At 40.3% G+C, this 24,695-nt stretch overlaps 1 protein-coding gene across 1 annotated transcript in view; it reads left to right on the top strand.

The window, feature by feature from the left end:
• Positions 1 to 24,695, top strand: part of ZNF407 (zinc finger protein 407) — a 334,428-nt gene that overhangs the window by 99,251 nt on the left and 210,482 nt on the right. The gene's annotated exons all lie outside the window — the stretch shown is intronic.

Genomic DNA, 24,695 nt, shown 5'->3' on the forward strand with positions numbered 1-24,695 from the left:
ACTCTATCTAAGGAGATAGAATAAAAAAATGATTCAGAATAATTTAATGCAGTTTAAATTAATGCAGCAGAGAAAGCTTTATATACTACTTCTAGCTTATTAAGAACTGAAATGTCACAATAATGGTAAATTATAATGTAATATATGCTCATACCTCCATTTCTGAATTAGTCACTCCTAAAAATTTAAAATATGTCCCAATATTAAATCACTTTGACAGCATATGACCAGAAATCTAATTTATTTCCATTTGGGACATTCTTCTATTTAATTATGTCATACACCAGTCTTTACAGAACATTACAAATTTACCAGCCTTTACATTACAGTATAGTGTAAATTTGGCTTTGTTTATTATTCTTTTCTTTTTGAAAACAAAATAGTTATAAGAATGCACTGAGAGTAGGATTGCTAAATAATATCTGTTTAGCCTCAGCATCTCAAAATACATGTCAGATACTAGGTTAAGTAAAAATGGACAAATTTGTATTACATACCTTTTTAAAATTAGCTCAGGCTTCATTTGTTTTTTGATGGCGGGGAGGCACATGAAACCTTAGAATCTATTGAAATCAGAATACATTTGGTCCTTAAATCTCGCTGATTTTCAGTGGGGTTTGCTCAAGTCTAATTTCTCTAGGCCTTACATACATATCTATATTTTTTGTTGATGTGCAAATGTGTACAAATGTATTTTTTGTGTACAAATGCAAATATTCATGTTCATATGTAATGCCTGAGATGTCACAGGTCTCGAGTCTTGTAAAATGACCTTGAGGGTATGCGAGTCCTCCTTGTGTCTTCTGGAAGGACCTTGTTGTACCTAAGCTAGCAAACAAAATAGAAAAGAAAGCCATTGTATTTATTCAACTTCTCTCTATTTTAAAAAGATCCTTTTGCTCCGGACCACATTATGTACGATTGAGCAGACATGTTTGCTCACATACCTATCCCATGAATAGGTAACGCCAGCAGTAATGTGTCTATTTCCCCCTCGTCCCAGAAAAGCGGGGCAAGAAGAGGAGGCATTGAACTTATTCTGTTCACCCAATTTGCCCAATCTGTTCTGCCCTGCTCACCTCTGGGTACTGGAGGGGAAGAGTGGGGCAATAGTCTGCAGACACAACTCAAAGAGGAAAAGGGAAGGGGTGCTGTGTTTCGCTTTGGGGGTAAAAACCTATCCTTTTAATGTAAAAAAACATAAAAACATGGGTCATTTGGCATGTCTAGTGTTAAATAAAAAGCTGGTGCATTGTCCTATGCACCTAGTCCAAGACACCGTAATTACTTGAAAAACTGAAAACTTGGCATTTTAATAGCGCCTTAAAATCCAGGACATGAAGCAGTCACCTGAAAGTAAGCCAAACCACACATGTGCTTGAATGAAGAGATTTGAGACCACACACTCTGAGAATCCTCAGACTGGAAAGCAGGGGAGGATTTTCAGCAGCAGTGAGGAATGAATGTTTTCTATGTATATGTAAATAATCTTCACACATGCACTTAAAAAATACAACAGCAAACACTTATGTATTTGACTTATAGTTTGTATCCTGTTTGTTTTACCTTTGGAAGATTTTTAATGAAATGCTAGCTTCACATTTTCCTGAGCGATATGCTGTTAAGCCTTGTGCTCCTTCTTTCCTTCCTTCTCTCTCTCTCTCTCCCCCCCCTTTCTCTTTCTCTCTCTCAGTGTGTAAAGTCATGTCAGACTTTTTCAGAGATTTTTGATGCGTGGATGTCTTCTGTCGTGTGCAATCATGTTTGTACTCTTGAGCCAGGCCTATCGAAACTGAACTCTGCTGCTTTGCTGCAGGTCAGCTTTCATGGACAATTAGTGTTGTAACAGCACTCTGGTCACAAGTTGTCGCCAATGTTTATCATAAAGGCATCATCCTGTGGTATATCAGCAATGATCAGTTGGTCTTCTGCTTTCTGAAGCATTTCATGTTAGCCTTTTCTTTGATGTGAGTCAGATGACTGCTCCACAAGGCCTTGCCCACTGCTTCTTTTGACGTAATCTGCCAGGAGCCTTAGGCCTTTCAAAGAGGTTGGTTATTTTTCCCCCTCTTTGCTCATCTTGTTCCCTGTTGTCCCCTCTCAGTAACTGTCAGAGGTCCCCATCAGCGCAAAGCTTGACAAGAGCGAAAAGAGCTATCCTCCTGCTGTTTGGCTCTGTGTCAGTATCGACAAGTTGTACGTGTTTGACGCTGCGTGAGGTGACTGGTTCCAGCACTATGCAGAAGTAAACCAATAAATCTTCAATGTCACTCTGCTTATTGCTGCTTGATTGCTCTTTCCACCCTGAATATCACCATGGAAACAATGTTTTTTAAAAAGTTTTTTATTTTAACCTTTCAAGTGTCCTATCGTCTGATAAATATATTTTTAATAGGCGGAAGGGTGGGATACAAATGTAAGAATTGGACGGATACCTGACTTGGTAGGCAAGTCTTTACAGCTGTGGGTGCTGTAGCCTAGGAAAAACAGCTGAGAAAGTATATATTGCTGTAGCCAACTTTTGCAAGGTTATTTGTAGTTCTTTCAGGAAAATATTGTGAGCATACTGGGTGGAATTGAACATAGCGCTAAGTGGGGTATCCATGCGGTAAATGAAATGTGCTTGCACATTGGGACTCCCCACCTCTCCTTCCCCTGGTGTACCCTCTAAATCTGAACTGAGGGTTCCTCAACCCTCCAGAGCAGATTTGGGGAGAATGTGTGTGTGTGTGGGGGGGAGTCCTGTTACATGAGTGGACCTCTATCAGTGCACCCAGCAATTTAGTTTAATCCCAACCATGCTCTCTTAAAGTGAACCTAAACCTGTTGTTATCATTGCTCTTGAACTTCTGTGTTTCAATGGCCGAACGCGGTTGGCTATGGGGAAACCAGGTAGAGAATTTCACATGCCTTATTGCCAGTATCTTTTACTCCTGTCACAAACGTGCAAATTGCATCAACAGCATAATAGAAGTTTCCCCTCAGACTTATTCTAATCTCTATGCTATGCTGTTATTTTAAGAGCAGAGCTTTGAATCAAATCACAAGAGCAATGAGAATACATCTCTTGCTTTCACAATATGTACACACAGGTATTATCTATAAGTAAGGAAATCCCAGACCTCCTCTCCATCTACACTGCAAAGTACTGTGCCTGGGCCCTGCACAGAATTGTTCAAGGTGCCGTTGAATCCTGATATATTTGGCTGGCCTGGCCTCAGTAGAACATATGCTTGTCCTACTTCACCTCACTTTGTTCTGCTTGCGCAAACATGAACTTTTGCCTTGGGTCCGAACCTTCAAGTTGCTGTGGCCAGAACAATCTGGAGTATTTCCGCAATCTTAGATTGAAAATGGCTATTAGTTGGATGGTTTGCAATCACTTATGCACAGATTACAAGGTGGTTATTGCTTTGCCAAATATTACTGTGTTGCACTGAACTTTTTGTTTCCTTGAGAAATTCTTTAGATATGCATTCTAAATCCTATGGCTTGGGGTAGGTGTGAACCACATAGAACTCCATGGGTCACTTTCTGTGTTGGCCCATTCTGACTGGGCTGTCCTTACCACAAGAGCGTAAAAGAATTCTGCTGGATTGGAACACAGGATCATATAACCCTGCTTTTTGTTTTAAGTGGTGGTCAGCCCAATATTTCAGGGCACAAAGACAATAGTCCTCCATGTTTTTTTCCTCTTCTGCAGAATGCCACTTCTGAACTAGGAATCCCCATTTAGCTATAATGGGTAGGAAATGTGGACACATTCTTCAAGAATTTGCCCATTCCTATTTGAATGGCATGGAAGGAGCTGTCCTATTTTATAACCTTCATAGGAAAGAGAGGAAAGATGAATCAGATGTGCTTCGTTTATCCTACAGAGGATCCTATGAGTTTGGTCACAAAAGGACAATTTCCCTCAAGTGCCGCATCCGATGATGAGTTCTTCTGCTTACCCTGTCAGGAATGACTTTCAGCGAGTTTTCCTGACATGGTAAGCACAATATCTCAACAATTCTAATCAAAGGAGATCAAAAAATGATCAGTGAGTAGCAGGGTCAAATTAAGTGACAATGGACAGACAAATAAGGCGTGGTTCAGGAAAAGCTTGGGCAAAGAAAAAGTCCAAGTATACCACATAAATCACATAAGTTACAACACTGCACTATACTAGCAATTGTTTCACTACTGCCTTTCTATATATAGGAGGTTTCCCCAGTCAACATACTAGCCTTTTTCTGACTAATGCAGATTTACAGGTTTTTTTCCCTTGATCTGCTCACAGATTACATGTAAGTAATATTTGTGAGCACCTATTATACAGTTGCCTTATAAATAATTGATTGTGAAATTAAAACCAGCAAGTGGCCCCTCATTTCAGCTTGGCAACTATAGGATCGTAAAATAGATATGTGCTAAGAAGATAATTCATTTCAGTTGTGTGGAATGGTAAGCCATGATAAATGGCGTTTCTGTACAGAATTCCCCATCTCTGTGATAGTATTAGTTTTTACTTTAATTACTAGCTCCAGTAATGTTTCCTATCCATAACTGTCCACAAAATAGACTGTTGCTGAGCAAAGGCTATGGCCTGCTTACTCAGCTGTTGAAAGGAGGACCCACGTTCTACCATGTCTTCCGCACTTGCTCTGAACCACTGCACAGCAGAGTGTCCCTCATTTAAATATTTAAATATTAATGTTGAAATTTGCAGGCACAAAGCTTTAATGCCACTTCAAGGAGATGTAACTTTTATCCGGGAGATTGTATCACAAAACAGAAGCCTTTTCCTGTTGAACCTTGAAGAATGACTGTGTGCAGGAGGCCACTATGCCCCCCATCTAAAAAAGTTTGGCTTGCACCTTGTTTTCCTTTTGCAGAACCACTACCAACAGCACCAAAAAATGATACTCTGTCAGGGGTGGCTCTCTGCGAAATGGCTTAGTTGACATTAGCCGCAAATGAGCAGAGAGACACTAACTACTAATTGATTACTGTAATTATGCAGTCTTTGGCTAGTTTGTATTGGCAAACTATATATACTCCTTGCATAAATGTGAACTTGCAGAATGCACAGTAAAGGTCACTCTCATTTGCATGATAGGCTTCATTAGAATATGCTAAGGACAAGACCTAGTGTTTTATGACTTCAGGTGATGAATAGCTACCATATTATTCTGTTAGCTGAAAGCATATTTCAGTCACCTTAATTTGTGTGTGGGTATTTTTTTCCAATGCTATGAAAAATCTGTTGGGAGTTGGCAAGAGACAATGGTTTGATTTTATTGGGATGTGCATGTTAAGCTTGTTGGGGTAAAATAGTAAAATTGCTTCTCAGTCTCAGTGCTTTTCTTCGTGTGTGTGTGTGTGTGTGTGTGTGTGTGTGTTGACATTCTTCCTGGGCTGTGTTTATTATCCAACAAGCACTATAGGCTATTTATTACACAGAATTATTTTATTTTAGTCCACCATCTCCATCTTAAGACACTGAATATATGTACGTTAAAGTAGCTGCCGTTGTTGTTGTTCAATATTTTAATGTCCCAACTTAAGTAGGTAGGTAGGCTACAGCTTATTAATGCTTAAAGTCATTGAACAACACAGTCTTATACTAACAATTTAGTTCCGTTGTATAAATCAGTAGGTCGACACAAAGGTTTAGGATCATGGTGATAAACATCAAAATAATGCATTTTGTAAGTGATAATGACTGTCCCTTATCTTTACTTGTATGTATTCCAGCTTGATTAGCAGAATTTTGATTCCCAGTGGTCCAGTGATGTAAGTTAAGCAGAGGGAAATTGACCAAAGGTTATCCAGTAAGCTTCATAGCTGAATGGATATTTGAACCTGGATTCTCTCAAACAAACTCAGCATTTAAAGCAACAATGTTGTTGAAAGACTAGAGGAAAATATTGGAACTGCCGAATTTGTTACAGTTTTTGTTTTTGTTTTAAATTGAATGAGACAAATCAGTTGAGATATGTGCAAGACTACACATTCAGCTGTACCACGCATTATTAAATATGCATACTTACAAATAAGTCCTATCTGTTAAAATGATTTGTGTTGGTTGTTGAAATTGGTAGAATAAGTTAGTTTTGCTACATAGTACCTTTTCTTCGCTACTCATTGCAGAGCAGAAACTTCCCTTAATTCAGTCTCCAGTCAAACAATGATTGTTACTATTGACTGTCTTTATCCTGCATGTTTCATTAGGAACTTTGGCACAGGAACGGGAAGAAGAGAAGCTCTGGCTCACAGAGCCATATTTATAGTGCGAACCAGCTCCTAATTAGCAATGACTGCAACTTATTGGGACAGAGAGTTAACATCTTTTGATAGGTTGCTTTTTAGAGCTTCCATAACTGCTCCAGCTACTAAAATGTGTAGAGGAGAAAATGAAGAAGCGGACACTTTTGTTATAAATTGCAGTTTTGTAATAAAATTGTACAATGAGCTTGCACAAGCTTTTTAAAATATCATTGCTGCCATGGAACAGGTCTGTAATTTATTTATTCAGGAACGTTGGAGGCATTTTTGATTTATTTGTTTTTAGAGAAGTTTTGTTAAGCAAGATAATGAGCAGAGGTGGTGTTAATCATTTGCTAGGCAACTCTGAAAAAAATGAAAATTTTGCATATCTTTAGCACTGCTGGGGAAAATAAATCCACTCATAATGCTGATGGTCTATTGGTATAATTTTTTAAAAATATTATCTCTTACTCTGGAGAAATTCAATACATTCATATGTTATGCTAAAAGCTAAACTAATCAATATATAATTACATATCCATATGTACATATGTATTGGGTAATCATAAGTATTTGTTATCTGTAAAGATGAAATATGAATTTGTTGGTGGTCACTGCCATAGGTGATTATATATTTGTTTATGGATAACCCTTCAGGTGAGTGTTCTTCATTATATGCGTTTTATTGCTATTCTGGACTTTCTAAGGGACAGAAAATGCTTGCTGTGCCTGAAGAAGGGCACGTGCTGGTGGTGTCAAAAGATACACCCCTCCATGTCAATAGAGGTAAAGGCTGCAGAAGATTTAGCTGCTCATTCTTTATTTAGCTTGGTGTCTTTGCGTAAACAGGCCAGAAGTGTATTTTGCAAGGTTTGGGTTGTTAAGTATTTATTTACTTGCACAATTTAAATCCTGCTTTTTGTCCAAGGAACTGAAGCTGGTATACATAGTTTTCTCCATCTTTTCCTCACAAGAGACCCATGAGCCGTTTAAACTGAGAGATGATGATTGGTGGCCAAGGTCACCCAGTGAGCTTTATGGCTAAACAGGAATTTGAAACAGCATCGCCCAAGTCCTAGTCTGACACTCTAAGTTATCGCCATTCCTGTAGTTCTATAGGTTAATTCAAACACAATAGGGTTGGTGTTTGGTTTGTTTGTTTTGTTTTTTCATCTTGGGAGAATGGCTTGGGAAGAATACATGGGGAAATTATTTGAGAGAGAGAAAGGAGCAGTTAGAAATGCAGCCTTCTCAAACTGGTTCTGTCTTTCCATTCTGATGTCATTTTTGTGGTCTGGACAAGACTATCCATATTCCATAGGGCAGAGACTCCAGAGGTGCTTAGATCTCTACACCACATGGGCAGCAGGTTTAGTCTCTAAGGCACCTGGACATTACAACTACACGATGGGGACTGAGTGATAAGCCAGTGGAAGTATGGAGACAAAATAAATAGAAACGCTCTTCTGCTGTAACAAACCATAAGTACAAGGTTCTCAATTGAAGCTTTGTCCGCTGAGTACCATTATGCAAAATGAATGGCGTGTGCCCTGATCTGATGGTCATACAAACCCAGCTTCAAAGGAGTGACAAGATGGGAACAGTGTCTGAGACAGCACAAGAAACTGTTTCCTCATTTTTTAAAAGCTTGTGCCATGTATTTGATCTACTTCTGCTACCCTGACAAGAATACATAAAAGAATACAGTACACAAAGTGAATGAATTCTTGTGTCTCCTTCTGCATTCTGATTGCCTCACTTTGATTACCTTTGATTACCTTCTCATCAGGGCTTTGACCTTGTGCCATCAAGTCAATGGGTGTTTTACTAGTGACTTCTGTAAATCTGAGCTGAGTCTCTGAACTGGTAGATACTTCACTTTCATCGTCATCAGTCTTAGCTTATGCCAAATGTGTAAGGCAGTTTGACAGCTATCACTGTAAATGCCCACGGACACCACTGATGAGCCAAATGCTGGATTAGAAAAATGAGTTGTGATTAAATCTTGCTGTGTCAGTCATGCACGGTCCAGTAACTGATGCTGCTCTTTTAATGTCGGTGCTGAGTAGTTTCGTGGCGATGGCAGGCAATGAGTGCAACGAAAAAGTATGCCAAACTTCTTCTTTTTGAGAAAATATTGAAGGCATGTAGGGTGTTGGGTTTTTTAAAGTGTGAATGGTGTTTTTGATAACTGAGGCTACAATTCCATTCATATTTTATTTTGAAATGAATCCTTTTGAAATCAATGCAACTTATTGCCAAATAAAGATGATTAAAATTGATTGCATATCTTGCTATAATGATTTGCAGTCTAAAGGAATGCTTTGCAATGTGTCCCTGATCAGAGTTGTGGATATACAGGAGTTAGGTAAAGGAGGGTTTGTTTGTTTGTTTTAATGCTGTATTGGTTCACCCTAACCCAGTTTTTTGTAAAAAAAAATCTGGGAAGGTGTGGGCGTTCATGTTCCCGGTGTTCTTTAGCTTCCTTTCCAGGCTATAGTCCCAGAGCATGTGTAGGCAAACTATGGCGCGGGGCCAGATCCGGCCCAATCGCCTTCTAAATCTGGCCTGCGGACAGTCCAGGAATCAGTGTGTTTTTACATGAATAGAGTGTGTCCTTTTATTTAAAATGCATTTCTGGGTTATTTGTGGGGCTTCCTGGTGTTTTTACATGAGTAGAATGTGTCCTTTTATTTAAAATGCATCTCTGGGTTATTTGTGGGGCCTGCCTGGTGTTTTTACATGAGTAGAATGTGCTCTTTTATTTAAAATGCATCTCTGGGTTATTTGTGGGGCCTGCCTGGTGTTTTTACATGAGTAGAATGTGTGCTTTTATTTAAAATGCATCTCTGGGTTATTTGTGGGGCATAGGAATTTGTTCATTATTATTTTTCCAAAATATAGTCTGGCCCCCCACAAGGTCTGAGGGACAGTGGACCGGCCCCCTGCTGAAAAAGTTTGCTGACCCCTGTTCCCGGGGCAACCAGCAGTTTTACCCAAGTGCTGTTTCTGGTGTGGGTATAAGTAATGAATGCACTGCAGCTTCTGCTTTCTTTAACTTTACCAGGACAATTCTTACAAAATAAAATCTTGCCTTCATTTGTCTGAATTCTGAAGCAAACTAATTTTTATGGAATCTTACAAGATGTTTTGAAACAGATCTTCCTCCTCATTCTATTCCATAAAGTGGTTTTGTGCTCTATGTCCATTTGTTCTTCTTTCTGTTTTAAATTTGGGGTGGGTGGTAGGATCTGTTGTGCTTTTTTTTTTCCAGCTTGGGAAAGAGAGTACAGTGGTGCCTCTGGTTAAGTACTTAATTCGTTCCAGAGGTCCGTACTTAACCTGAAACTGTTCTTAACCTGAAGCACCACTTTAGCTAATGGGGCCTCCTGCTGCCGCCGCGCCGCCAGAGCACGATTTCTGTTCTCATCCTGCCTGAAGCAAAGTTCTTAACCTGAAGCACTGTTTCTGGGTTAGCGGAGTCTGTAACCTGAAGCGTATGTAACCTGAAGCGTATGTAACCCGAGGTACCACTGTACTGTATAGAGAACGTAACTTAGTGCTCTCAACTCATTTGTTTTACAGGATGATTTGTGCCCTTCTGACCGTAATGGAGAGAACTGGCTTAGTGTTAGTGGAAAGTTGTTAAAGAATGGGTTTGCGGGCGGAGTGCGAGGGAGGAATGGGTGTGTGAGACAGTGAGAATGTTTAATTTTGTGAATGTTCTGCTATTACGAGTGTGAAAATATGTCAGGGTAATACATATCTGGAGGACAGAAGATGGAAATAAACAGAATTCCAGGCATGTGCCCAACTGAATGGCAAGAAATGGTATGCAGACACTATGCCACTCACAGATTTAGCACTGTGCGTTTCTTGCTCATTAAATCCAAGAGAGAATATTTCTTGTAGTGAAGTAGAAAGGAAGGCTGGGTGGGTACATTTTCTCACCCCAGCGCAGATAGGCAGGCCATGACATTCTTGTGAAGAATTTGCAGTCGTGAGGGAACTTAGCTTTTCAGAACTTTTAATAAGGGGAACAAATTAACCCTTTTGTGGTTGCTACCAGATACACGTTGGAAACATCCTTTTCTGTATTGCCTAGGTAAATTCCTCATCCTCTCAGTGGTGTTCTTGGAAGCATATGGCCGGTTCAATGGAAAGCACGCAAAAGAAGGAAAACTGCCATGTGTTATCTTTAGTAAGAAGCATCCATTATTTACTTAGAAGTTAATTTTTGAAAAGCAGCTTTACTTTAAAATAGGAAAACTCTGAGCACAGGGAATTTCCAGCTACCTAAGCCAATGAGCTCTAGACTTTGTTTCCTCAGCAACTGAGCTATGTCCTGAGGGTAAAAGTGGAAACAGTTTTTGAAAACAAATTTGTCCTTTCTCTGGGTGTCTAAATGAGTATTTTTTGTTTTTATCTTGGGTGGAGGAAAATATAGTGGTAGCTTCAGTTTCTTTTTTCCGTGTGGCCTTATTTATTTGGAAGCACACTTTTCATTCTCTAAAATCTTAATGATTTAGTTTTGTCTCTTTATCTTTGAATTTATAAGTTTGAAGACCTCCACAAGCCAGGTCCTTTCAGAGCAGGAGAAGTACCTTTGGATGTTCAAATTTTGGAAGGTTTGTGAATAAACTAACTGAAATAGGAGAAAGGAAGCCATGGGGTTGACAAAAGAGATAATTATAGATTCAACACATTGCAGACCCCGCTGCTTTTTCAGGGAAATTCAGAGAAATGAAGATTCAAGTTTTAGATGTGCTCCCTCCTTCCTTTCTTATGCTATCGATTTAGTTACATATAGAGTTTGAAGTTTGGCAAACATATATAAGGGATCTTGCAAAGCATTTTAGCTGTGTTACAACTTAGTGAAGATGGTTATGCTCATCTCATATTTTCCTGAGCCTTAAGTTTACGTGCAAATTAATAAAAGCTGGAAATTCTAACAAGCCTATTTAAACACGTTCCTTGAAATATAATATGCATTTTTAGCATGGGTGGTGGTAAATTCCTAATGAGTTGTCAGTATTTTTAAGATCTGTGAAGTTTTCTAATTGGTATTCATGCAGGTAGCTGCAGTGGCAATAACTCCCACATTCTGAAATGTTGTGAAAGAAAGTTTACACTTCTCCTGACTTGACCAGGAATATTTTTTCTTTTTCAGTGAATACTGTGACATTCTCAATGCGGTGCGCAGTATACCGAAACCATTTTTGTTTACTCACATATTATATGATGTGTGCATTATACATCTACATGGGATGAGTACTTAGAAAATTGGGGAAATAGTCCTTACATTGAGTTTATTTATTCTTTTATCCTAGTCTGTGAAGTAAATATTTTTGGATATACTTGGAGGAAACTAAGCTAAATTTTGCAATAGAATTGAAGCTTTAGAAGCTAGAATATGCCTATAAGAATAACTGTCATCGCAATTGGCATTAAAAAGTCCAGCCCTAGAGGAATGTGCAATGGTAAATTTATTATTATAGGAATTTTTGACACAACTGTAATATGATACATTGAAAGGGGCATAGAACAATCAGCAGCAGCTTAATTAAACCCATATCACAGATGTGCACTTTCTTATCATCACTACACCAGTGTGGTGTACTGGTTAAGAGCGGTGGACTCGTAATCTGGTGAACTAGTTTTGCGACTCCGCTCCTCCACATGCAGACCTTGAGCTAGTCACACTTCTCTGAAGTCTCTCAGCCCCACTCACCTCACAGAGTGTTTGTTGTGGGTGAGGAAGGGAAAGGAGAATGTTAGCTGCTTTGAGACTCCTTTGGGTAGTGATAAAGTGGGATATAAAATCCAAACTCCTCTTCTTCTTCTTCTCTGGCTCTCAGATTACAACACAGGATTTCAAGATTTAGTTTACACTAGTGAAGTAGCTTGACCAATTAAGGCAGATAATATTGTATCATCCAAAGTAGGTTGATTATAACATTTGACACATATACTTTATAACTCTCTGTTATTTGGGCTTTTAGACCTAGGTGGATCAGTTGCAGAGATGTATCTTGTTACCACCTGGCCTTGGTGCAGCCTTTGGTACCTGCTTAGCACCTAAGAAGCCTCATTTGAAAGTCTGCCACCTTCTCCCATAATTTCGTAGTAAGACTGTTACCAGATGCAGATTTCATGACTTCAGCGCCAGCCAATCATTTCTTTATTTCTTTCCTCTGCCTCTCCCTCTCCCCCTACCTTTCTTTGTTCACTATCTACCCTAATGAAGAGCTCTAGAGATAGTGAAACCTTATTTTGTGGTATTTTGGTTGGATTAATAGTATTGCCCTAATATGGATCTAGGAACCTTCAGTATAGCTAATTGCACAACTTCCATTGTGCAAGTATAGCTTTTAGTATAGCTACTGATACATTTCATTTGTAATGGCAGAGACTACAGTACAGAGGCATCGCCTGGAGATCACCACAAAGGAAATGGAGTGCAAACTTTGTCTGTCTGGCAGCCCTCAAACCCTGAGCATGAAGTCTCATCTCAACTGGGGTGGCCTGCCTCAGTGAACTTCAGAAGTTGTACTTGCGTGAAAGAGTTCTCCTTCAGCAAAGTCACGACTGCATTCCCCCAGGATTCTCTAGAGGGAGTGATAATAGGTCTCAGACTCTTGCTACTGGTTCCTAGACATAGTACGATGTTGTGGAGCAGCTCTCTCACACAAATAGAGCAGATCAATTACAGCCATTGGGGAGTTTGGTGGTAGTGGGGGAACCAAACATAAAAGAAGACAGCTGTGCAAGTAGATTTCATTCCTAAACCTTTTCCGGGAAAGACTTTAGAGAGAGAGAGAGAGAGGGAGAGAGAGAGAAATGGGTGTTTCTTTATAAACAAGTTTTCTGTTGTAGCATACCCAATCAGTTTTTATTAATAAATATTCAATTTGTATTTTTGTTTTCTTCTTCCCCCTCCTCTTCCCCTCTACTCATCACCTGCTGCCTCTACATCCAGCAATCTGGGCTTCCCATTGGGCATAGGTGTGTTGCTTGACAATTTTCTTTCTTGCTTTCTTCCTTTTATTATTTTTATCTACTTACATTTAGCCATGTTTTAGAGATGGTGCAGGTTGAAGCCAGATGCAGGCGCAGTTTTGTGAAAATACACCTGGTGTCTGATATATATATACCGTATTTTTTGCTCTATAAGACTCACTTTTTCCCTCCTAAAAAGTAAGGGGAAATGTGTGTGCGTCTTATGGAGCGAATGCAGGCTGCACAGCTATCCCAGAAGCCAAAACAGCAAGAGGGATTGCTGCTTTCGCTGCACAGTGATCCATCTAGTTGTTCTGGCTTCTGAAATTCCGAATAATTTTTTTTCTTGTTTTCCTCCTCCAAAAACTAGGTGCGTCTTATAGTCTGGTGCGTCTTATAGAGCGAAAAATACGATATATATATATATATATATGTCATTTTCTCTGCAGTGGAATGAAAGAGTAATGTAACATAATTCACTCATCAAGCACTTCACGTTGTGGTCTTTTAAAAGCCTGTATTAAGCAGTATTTTTTCAGGTACAAAGAGGTACATTTTAACCCAGAATGTTGTTGATTCCCCAACAGGATTTTAGGAGCATCAACATATCTCCACAGACACAATCCCCTTCCTGTAACTATTATCTGCCGTTTGATTTTCCTGGCAGACATATTCAGGGGCAGCTATTATACTGGGGCTGTCACAGCTTTAAGAACCACCACCACTTGTAGATTAAACATCTGGGCTGCAGTGAGGACATGGGATTTCAAGATGAAACGTGGAATTAATTCATAGATGCCAAACTTAGTCATATTTTGGTGGTGGACACTAATTGCCAAAGTTCAGGAACAAATTTGCTAAGCTTCTTCAGTTATTTTTGACCAGCTGGAGTTCAGAATACTTATTTCTGTAAGCACTCAGCGTCCTTTTAAAACTGAGTTTCTTAGCATCAACATTTTGAGAGCTGTACTTGCAATACTTTTCAAAATGAAACACATTGTCCTTACCAGGAGGCAGTCAGAATGGAGGAGAGAAGTGGTTGTTACAGTAATAGATGTTATATTAGGTATGCAAAAAAGAAAAAGAAAAAAGACAGTTGAATTTTAAAGCAGAATTTCCAAATGAAGTTTAATGACTTATAACATTGCATGAATTTGTCAAGACTGATCAGCTGGATTGCTGCACAATGAATACTGAAAATGTTCTGGTTTTTAGGCTTATAATCGCCTACAGGCATTCAAAAAATCAAAATGTTGTTTGATGGTTTCAGAATGTTAATGAAATTATTATTAATAGCTCATATATTAATCTTAATGGTAATATGTAAATACAGGCAAATGCAAAGCTGTGTTGACACCTAAAAGATTATTTTACTCACTGAAAAGAAACCTTGGATTAAACTCCAGAGATCAAGCATCAAACCTGCTTATAAATCCACCGAAAGTAAAAATGTTCATGATACATATTGAAAACATTAGTGATGAGATGTTGTAAACTCCAGATTCAAATTGTTTGCTAGGATAAATTTCAATTAATATTTATGAAAGTTTTTACTCAGTACTAGCCTGCTGTCAATAATTTTTCACAATGTTTTTTTAAAAATTTATTTAATCAGTGTAACATATTTATTATCTGATAAATATACTTCTGGCACATCATTTTTGCCAACTGGATCACAATGGGCACCCATAACTATTACTAGCTGATTTTCCCCACAGAAGTAAATCAGTGCATTTAAAAATGTAAAATACAGGTAGCAAATTTTAATGTAATTTTTGAACCCTGTCCTTACATGTACATGTTTAAATTGGCAGGATAATTTCTAAGGGAAAGGGGAATCTCTTTGTTCACAGAGTGTACAGAATGTGTTGTTCCTTTTAGGAGTTTATCTGTCATTTTAAAGCTTTATTTTGCAAAAAAGGACTATTCTGTCCAGGTGGGGGGAGAGGAAGGAGAGGGAGAGGAGCTTACTTTAGATATGAGAATTTCATGGCTTTTTACCTATTTGAGGGCCCTGTAGAGTCAAAAGCATAGTACACTTGCTTCCCAAGTCAAATGACAGACCGTAGCCGCCTCAGTGTCACTGTGTTATCATCTTGTGTTAGCTCGAAGCACTCCCTGAAGCCGATCTAGGTTGCCTAGTCCTAGATGAGGTCTTCATGGGTGCTGACCATAAAAAGTTCATCAAAGTAATGAGGCGAGGCGAGAGCTTGGCGCTCATGGGCAGAGCTCAGCACCAAGGAGTGTGAACCAGCTCCAGCTGTGACAATAAAACAGCAGGTGGCTGCTGTCATTAGGGGTGGCAGATGAGGCAAGGGACTAACATTCAGCCCCAAAAACTCTCATTTGTTAGCCATCGCCACTCTACCATGCAAAATAGTTTCCATCTCAGTCAATTTTACTTTGCAAAATATTACGCAGTCGCCATATGAAAATTAGAGCCTTGGGTTTGCAGGTTTCTTTTCAACTTATTATCACAAAGCTCTACACCATCACGCTATGCAGTCAATTTCTGGTGTGTGGGGTGTTTTTTTCCCACCCTTTCAGAACAATTTGAAGAGTCTTGCAGTAATGTTATAATGTGGCATTTCTATTCAGGCATGCATTTGCTGCTTAATATTTTTGAGCGTTTTCTCAGGGCTTTGTAATTGATTTATAAAAGCCAAGCTCTCTGCCTCCTTCTCTCTTTTTTTTGTGTCTGCTGTCTGCTGCAAATATCAGCTGTAGTGCTGCTTGGCTGCATTCTTCTAGAAGTGCACTGTTACCAAATTACCTTTTGCCTTTATTCTTTCTATGCGAATCTTTGTTTGAAAATTCAGATTTTGGGGGACTGGTATTCTAGTAGGTTAACGATGTCTGTCTCCACTTGCCTGCTTATATTCTACATGGTCCTGGAAGGATGTGTGCAGATCAGAATTAACTTCTAAGTTTGCATCCTCTGTTGCGATTCAGCTTACCACCTGGACTATGTTTCGGCAGAATAGGTATGGAGTAACCATAGCTTAAGAGAATAAATTTTGAGTGGAAGTGAGTGGAGAAAAGTGGAGGATATTAAAGTAGGAAAACTGGAAAGCATCCCCCCTCTTTTTTGTCATCCTTACGGAAATAAAGGCATTACTGGGAAGGAGCCCAAAATGTAGATAAGAGATTTCTCTTTCTCCTTCTCTGTCTCCTACATGGCGGGTGCTTCTAGGGTTACAGACATGAAGGGGATGGTTTTGGCAAGCTTGGGGGATCCCCAACATTTGCATAAGTACAGTTAAAGAAAAATTACGGTGGCCGTCCGGTGTCATGGACTGGTTGGGTGCAGAGGAATGGTGGGAGGCGCCAGCCAGGGACCCCCCAGGGCCTGGGGATTGGTGGTGGGACGAGGATGAGTGGTCAGAGGGAGAAGGTGGAGAAGGGGATTTTGGAAGCTGAAGAGGTGGCAGGGTTTGGTGAGCAGGGAGAGTCTGTGTCAGAGAGAACTCCCGAAGGTGAAGCAGGAGAGGAGGTTGGCCTAGAGGCAGAGATGAGTCTGTCTGGTGAAGAAGCAGAGAGGTCTCCTGCTACAACCAGCTCCCCACCCCACTCTGCCACACGGTTTCCCAGGAACAGGGGGGGAATGAAGCAGAATGAGCAAAGGTAGGCACAGATAGCTTGGGGGAAACCCTGGAGAGGAGGAGACTTCGGCAGCTGTGGAAAAGTGGAGACCTTTAGCCTCCACAACTGCCTCATAGGAGCAAGACCTACCAAAGAAGAGTGGCTGTGCTCAATAGGACAGGCACTTGTGAGCATATCCTGTTTGTTCTAACTTATTACTGTGTTAACTTATTGCTGCTCACTCCGGACATGCAGTGTAGAATTAACATGGTATACTCAGTAACTGTGTTAATGGGAGTGGGGTATGAACATAAAAGTGGGGAGTAGAATGCTCTGCTTGGAGGGAAAGGCTGCCTGGAATCTTGAGCAGGGATATTTCTTTTAGAAGGGAGGAATGAGTTGCCGGATTTGTTGCGGGCCCTATTTGTATGGTTTTATTTCTGAATGTTCCAAGGGTATGGCTTCAATGTGTTGCAGGAGTGCTTCTGTAAGTTGACGTTTTGGTGCTTTATGACAATGCTGTATCCAGGTTTCTGAGGACCCTTGGGCAAGGCACCTGCCATGGGTTCCACTCCCTTAGCAAGATCCATCTCCTCACCACCATTATTGCCAGCTGCTCCCTTTCCTCTTCTTCCTCATCAGTTTTGCTATGTATTTGCTGATGAGCAAGCAGTCTGTGGCATCTAATATTGTTCCTCCTCACTGCTGCAGTTGTCGGCGCAAGCTGAAACATTATCATTTCAGTTTCACTGAGCAGAGGAGGTGGGTTTCCTATAGGATTGTGGTATGGCTTCCCAACATCAGTGTAGGTTGGCAGGAGCAGGGACCAAGCAACGGGAGCTCACCCCGTCGCGGGGATTCGAACCGCCAACCTTCTGATCAGCAAGTCCTAGGCTCTGTGGTTTAACCCACAGCGCCACCCACATCCCCAATGTAGGGATAGTCAGGCCCAATTATGATGGTGCAGAACTCATTTAGTCCTTGTCCTGGACTGGATTCAGTAATATTCTGGGTGAATATTAGAGAATCACCATGGACAAGGAAATGCTTTCTTTTCAGTGCACTTGCCTATGGACAGATTGGTAACCACACCTGGGAAAGCATTCATGTTCTGTCATTTGGCAAGGCACGCTTGAATTCACTATGTGGGGGCACGTCAATCACCAGCAGCCAAATGACGAAAGTGTCAGGAGTAAACAAAGGCAATTACATAGCATTAAACCAGAAAGAATACAAATAAGTGAACAACATCTGATCAAAGAGCAGTAGATAACCTTAAACATCTCTTAAACCCATCTGATAGCTTGGTGGCAGAGGCAGATATCTGCTTATCTCTCTGTCAGATAAGAAATAATGCTGATTGCCAACCACAACAGAGGCTTGGCTCTTCAAATGTAGAATATATTTCCTTTATGTTGCACACCACGATGATATCTTTCTTCTTTTCATACTTTTTTCATTTGATCGTTGTATAAGGACATTTCAACCATTTGCGTTTCAGTGTTTGCATGTGAGACTGCTATTCCATGCCTTCTGACTCCTTTTGCTTTGCCACTGTAATAATTTCCATTGTGGCAAAACAATGCTACAAATACCCTTGTGAAAACACTTGTCTATCCCACAAAGATCATGGACCTTGTAGTCCAAAATTAAGAGATATGTGTATGTGCCTCCTGGCAAGAATTAAAACAAGGCAGATCAAAGCAGGTAGGGAAGTTTATTTGATCAGCTTCCAGGCAAAGTTGGGATCCCAGGGTTACTGAATTTCTTTAGAAAACACAATATTCCCCCATGCATTTAAAATGTTTTTACTTGCCCTGGATGGCGGGTGGGTAATTAATAACAATATTTTTAATAATTCTGTCATTCACTGTGGACTGTAGATCACAGCTCATACATGAAAAAGCCCATGTTTCCATGTGTGATACACTCAGAATGTAAGCCAACTATACTCATCCCAGGCTAGTTAATGGCTTATGAAGTGTGTGGTTGAAGATGCACAAATCATGCCTTTTTGATACTGAGCCCGGGTGCTGGGAAACAAGCCTTTATACTGACCTCTCACTCCTTATTCTAGTTGTACTATTGTGAGAAGCCCTCCCAGTTAGAAATGTGATTTTGGTACGTTGGAAATTTTAACAAACCCCTCTTAGTGGTTTTGCGGATGTCTAAGTGATGACACTTACTGCTAAGAGGGTACAGAAGACAAGAATGAAAAGAAAGGGTGGTGCCTGATAGATTGGATAGGGGTTGATTTTATCACAACGGATATACTATGGAGTAATTGTAGAAAGTTTTCCTATATGTATCTTGGCTATGAAATTTGTAGTGCCACTGTTTAGTGGGCTGTAAACACAATTCATTCTGTAAGCGCTAAAACACCCTTATTTGGCATTGCCAAAGAAGAGCCATGCTCTCAGGTACTGTCATACTATTGGAAGTTGATGTTAATCTGTTTTTGAAGCAAGGCTCTCTGTAAAATCTAAGCCTAAGGTTGCATTTCACAACTTATGAAAAACAAAGTCTAGATTGTGGAGAGCTGAGAGGTGATAGCACAGATGCAAAAAGCACAGGGATTTTTAAAGTACTTTTTGCAGCTGTTAGATTACCAAACACTTGTTAAAGGTGATGGTGTACAGATGTTTGGATGGCAGTAAAAACAGATAATTAGAAACGTAATTACATAGTTATATTGCATACTAGTGCAACTTAGTACTTCAGCTCCCTGAACATTGGCACACAAATAGTTGGTGCCACTTGGCACCGGAAACCTCTAATTCAGGGGTCGGCAACCTAACGCCCATGGGGCACAAGCAGCCCATGGGGGTCATTTAACTGGCCCTCGAGCTGCCCGCTCTGTGAATCCCCGTGCGCCGTTCTAAACCAGTGCAGCACTGCATGGGACTCGCTTCCGCGGCGCCAGAAATCATGCATGCGCAGATGGTAGAAAATGCGTCTGTGCAGATGCCGAAAATTGCAGGCGCGGGTGCTGTCCGGCCCATGGAGGGATCTCCACTGGAGTGAACTGGCCCAGGCGAGATAAACCTTGCCGACCCCTGCTCTAATTGTTATAGTATAGTGTGGTATAACAGGAGGAGTCCATCTGATTTCTCATTGCAGTGATTTCAAAAGCCTTGACCCCACTATAGAGAAGGCTTCCTCCAAAAAACTTCCCTATCAGACTTGTCTTGTAAGAGTTCACACAGAGTTTGTTTCCTTATTTTAATGGATTTATATGAAACTACTTCAGTTTCTACGTTTGACTATCCGGAGACCAGGACATTATCTTCTGCCAGAATAGAAAAAAGAAGCAGTCTGGACCATCCTTTCCATTTGATCATGCAGGTCTAATAATTCTCTTACATCTTGAACAGCACATATTGATGTCACAGACACAGCAATGGAAGCATCTTGAGAGACAGTTCTCCCTTTTTTGAATGATAGATATAGGAATATGCAGGAAGAGCAGAGCTGATTGATTGATAGTGAGCAACTCATCCATAATGATCTGTCCGATATAGACAGTAAATTATTCTGAAGATTGATGCAGGTCATTGAACAGCACATCAACAAACCTGTTGTCCATCATTTTGCTGAAATGGGAGTCTGGGGCACTGACAGATACTCCACATAAGTCTACACAGTGCATGGAAGGTACAGAAAGGTTCCCTCCAATGTTTCTACATTCCAAAATGTTGCCTTCTGCCATATCATTCACACCTTCATGTGAACCTCAACTTGCTACCAACTATCTTTATTTAAAAGCAGGGGGAAGTCAAAGCTGATTAAATAACACAGTTATGGAATGCTCTTTCCGTGAGGAGGCATGCAGTTTTTTTTTATTATAAAAAACATCAAATTCTGCTTCTGAGAGTTAAATTCTATACAGTGGATGTATTTCCATTGTTAAGTCATTGCTGTTAAACTCAGTGGTCCTTATTTCTAGATCAGTTTGCTTTTAATGATAACCTATGCTGCTTCTAAAACATTATGGGCTTCATTTATGTTTGGTAATCACTTTTGGATTCCTTGTCAAAGCTACTCATGTGAATTCTCATCACCACTCCACATATTAATACGTATCATAATGTGTATCAATTAAAAGGCTTGCTTTGTGCTTTTGTTCATGGGTGCAAAGAATGAGAAGATAAAAGTATTTTTGCTAAATGGATTGATAGGTTTAGTTGCTATTCTGGATTAGAACTACACCTCTCCCTAAAATGTTTTGAAGTAGTAGAGGAAAAATTTAATCCATTAAAAATATCCCTTTTCTAGCTTTACAAATAGTCTTGCTAAGGGTTAACTTATTCAAGTTATTCTAAAACAAAATTCCAATGTTGGCAGTACTATAAGGAGAATGTGGTTTGTAAACCAATGTTGCTAACTAGCCCTTGTTTTGAGGATGATTTCAGAGGTCAGACAAGTTTCATCAGCAAGTTCTGTTGCTAGTCAGTTCAAAATATGTAATACAGATTGATCACTTAGAATTCTCCATGGAGTAGCTGGTACCAAGGTGTATACTTCTGAGCTTCAGTGTTTTGGAATATACAGTAAATTTTTTACTTGCATAGTATTTGCATAGAATTGTTCATACAGTATGGACATTTCCTGGTTAACAGAGCTTGGTTTCTATCACTAAAAGCAAGTCAGCACTGTTCCTTTTCAAATGTATTAGTGTTTTATAGACACTCATATTGTTTGTCGCCAGTGGGATGAAAGTTGCTGATGAAAGTTATGGTGTGCCAGTGAAATGCCTGCTTTTAGGAATCATACCTGCTCAATTTCCCCTCTATAGGTGATGTTTGTTCTCTCAGTCTTAAAGATTTTATTTAATGGAGGAAGGGAAAAAAGGACACCATACCTGCTGCTATGCTTCAGAACCTGAGAAGTCTAGTGACAATTTACAAACATGCTCCCCATTTGTAAATAGATGCATCATTAAATCCAGCAGAACTTATTAAAAGGACATAATTTGGAATTGTGTTGAAGACATGTTAAAATATCACACTACCCCACCCCCAACTAAAATTTGGGCTGCCATTCTTCAAATCTACTAGCTTCATATGCTTGATATTATTTATACTTGTTATGGAAAGGTAGACATTAGTCTGTATTACCTATTTGGATTCCATCTGTTGACGGCCAGCTAAGCATATGAGCTTCATGGCAAACTTCCATGTGTTCATTAAGTGCTCTTCAGATAAATTAGGATTAGGATTCAGACTCAGGCCCCTCTTTTTGTTCAGGGAGCCTTCAGATAAATTCACTCCAGGGGGTTCCTCTGTTCCTACTGGCCCAAGGTGTGAGTACTGAGTAAGAAAATGAGAGTAGATGAACAGAGCTAAATGCCACTTGCAATGTCTAGAGAGGCACTGTTTTTATATACATATTAATAAGTGGTATGACGGAGGTACACCATTGATTACTTTTCCTGTTTAAAGTGATTATGTCAGCAGGTCAGGTTTCTAGGTCATTTTTCTTTGTGTGTGTTTGTTTTAAAGAGAAAAAGCCAAACAAAGATAGAGAGATTTCCTGATCTGTTTCTTCTACTCCAGCAGCTGCGTAATCCAAAGAAAGAGGGCCAAACGTCTCTCTAACTCAACAATGGATTTTGTAAATAGAATGTGACCAATATCGTTTACTTGGGTAACCTTTGTTTGTAGAGTTTAAGTTTGTAGGAGCTGGCTATGGATATTTTGTTTTATTTCTTGGTATTTAAGGAATGTGCTGCTGGTTTATGGCTATATGGAAAACTACTTTATTTTTTAATGTTGCTGAACAGATTTAGTACAATTGTCTCTTATATACCAACCTGCACTTACTGTGCTGAAGGTGATGGCATAGGAGGTGGAGGAAAACCTCTTGGATGTAAAATACTATATGTAAACAATGCATCTTTGGTTGTCTTTATTCATTCATTTGCAGTGGCGACAATTTCTGGCAATTGTCTGATTTTACACTACAAACACCACCATGTCTTGAACCCCTGACCTACCTGGTGGCAAGTCAGTATGTCCACTTCCAAGTTCAATAGTCAGGAAACCATATATGCAAAGTCCAAAGCCCAGGAAACTGCAGTCCAGACACAAACCCGAAGCACTGTCCTGTAGAGGCCATGGAGCAGCCAAGTCAAGGTCCATCCACATGGGTAGTTGAGCAGATCCAGCACCTCAGCTCTGCCTCCTTTTTATACCTTCCATGCTGATTGTAGCATCAGGGGTTGATAAGGCATGTGACCCTCACCTTTGCCAAGCCTACTCCAGCTGAGGAATCACACCCCTCCTCCCAGAGCTAGCGAGCCTCACCTGGCCAGCTAGGGAGTTGGGTTGTGAGTCCTTACCTGCCTCAGCCTCCTAGGGCACCTCTCCTGCTGCTCTCTGTGCCACCATGTTCGTAGAGACAGGGGCCCCTCTGATCCTTTGCATTGACCCCCTTCCCCTCACAATCCTCTGACATCCTGTGAGTACTTCCATCCCCATCTCCAGTTTGCCCCAGTGTGCCCCAGTCCCATCTACGCTCCTCGTCAGGTTCCTCTTCTTCCTCCCCATCATCCTGCCTGTTCAAGGCATCACACCCTGGCCATCTTTTCTGTTGGTGCTGTGCAATACTACAGTGGTACCTCAGGTTACATACGCTTCAGGTTACATAGACTCTTCTAACCCAGAAATAGTGCTTCAGGTTAAGAACTTTGCTTCAGGATGAGAACAGAAATTTTGTTTCGGCGGTGCGGCGGCAGCGAGAGGCCCCATTAGCTAAAGTGGTGCTTCAGGTTAAGAACAGTTTCAGGTTAAGAACAGACCTCCGGAACGAATTAAGTACTTAACCCGAGGTACCACTATACATCGGATATCTTTTTTTCATGCCAGTTATGCTTGAAACTTCCCTTTAGCAGATTATGACGACTGTGCCTAGTGCTAATGATAAGGGAACTCAGGAGCTTCTTCCAAATGCCTCTAATTCCCAGCACAGGACTGCATGTGAAGGAGTCATTTGAAGGGCCAGCCCAAGCCATGGTGCTGCCTGAGGTGGAGCAGCAAATGGTGCCCCCTCTCCCGCAAGTCAAGGTGCACAGTATTCAAGGCCAGCCAAGTTATTTAAGCACCTGAGGCAGACGGTCCCACAAGCATCTCTCACCCTTTGTGGCAGTAAAAATACTGGAACCATAAACTGAATAATTAACAATTTGCTGCCCTTTCATGACACCCAAAATCAGCTGCCTGAAGCAGCCACTTCACTCTGCCTAATGACAGGGCCGTCCTGGTCTTTTGTCAGGCCTTTTAAAGAATTGCATCTGCAAAACAATAACGTTTGTGCAGTAGCAGGATAATATTTGGTGGTGGTTTCCCATCTTTCCTTCCAACATTTTACTAATGCTATAGGAAGAAATGAAAATGTTATCCTGTTGACAAACATCCAACTTTCAAGAGGAGATCTGTGTTATACAAGGAATATTATGGGGAAGGGAGAACTTCCAGTATCAAAGTCAGCTTGAAGTGTCTATTTCATCCTCAAATAAAGGTATTTCTCCTGCCTTGAACTGTAAAGGCATGTTTATGCTTAACTGTTGGCTTTTTCCAGGGGGGAGGGAGTAGTGAATCTTTCTAGATATTTTTAATTAGGTATTGCATTTGATATAATGTTAAGTACATACATAAGCTCTGGCTTATTGGCCTTTTTGTTGATGGACTCCTTGTATATTTGTACCTTAATTTTATTTTTCTTTCTGATAATCAACTAGGAGGGAGGTTTCTGATTTACAAAAACAAGACTATTGCTAATTTCAAATGTGTATATTGAGATGGTTCTGCTTTCTGGCCAAAAGCAATGGCATTAAATTTGGAATGCCTTGTACTCTTATTAGG

Source organism: Podarcis erhardii (genome assembly GCF_964252035.2).
Source record: "Podarcis erhardii genome assembly, chromosome: 8".
Lineage (NCBI taxonomy): Eukaryota > Metazoa > Chordata > Lepidosauria > Squamata > Lacertidae > Podarcis > Podarcis erhardii.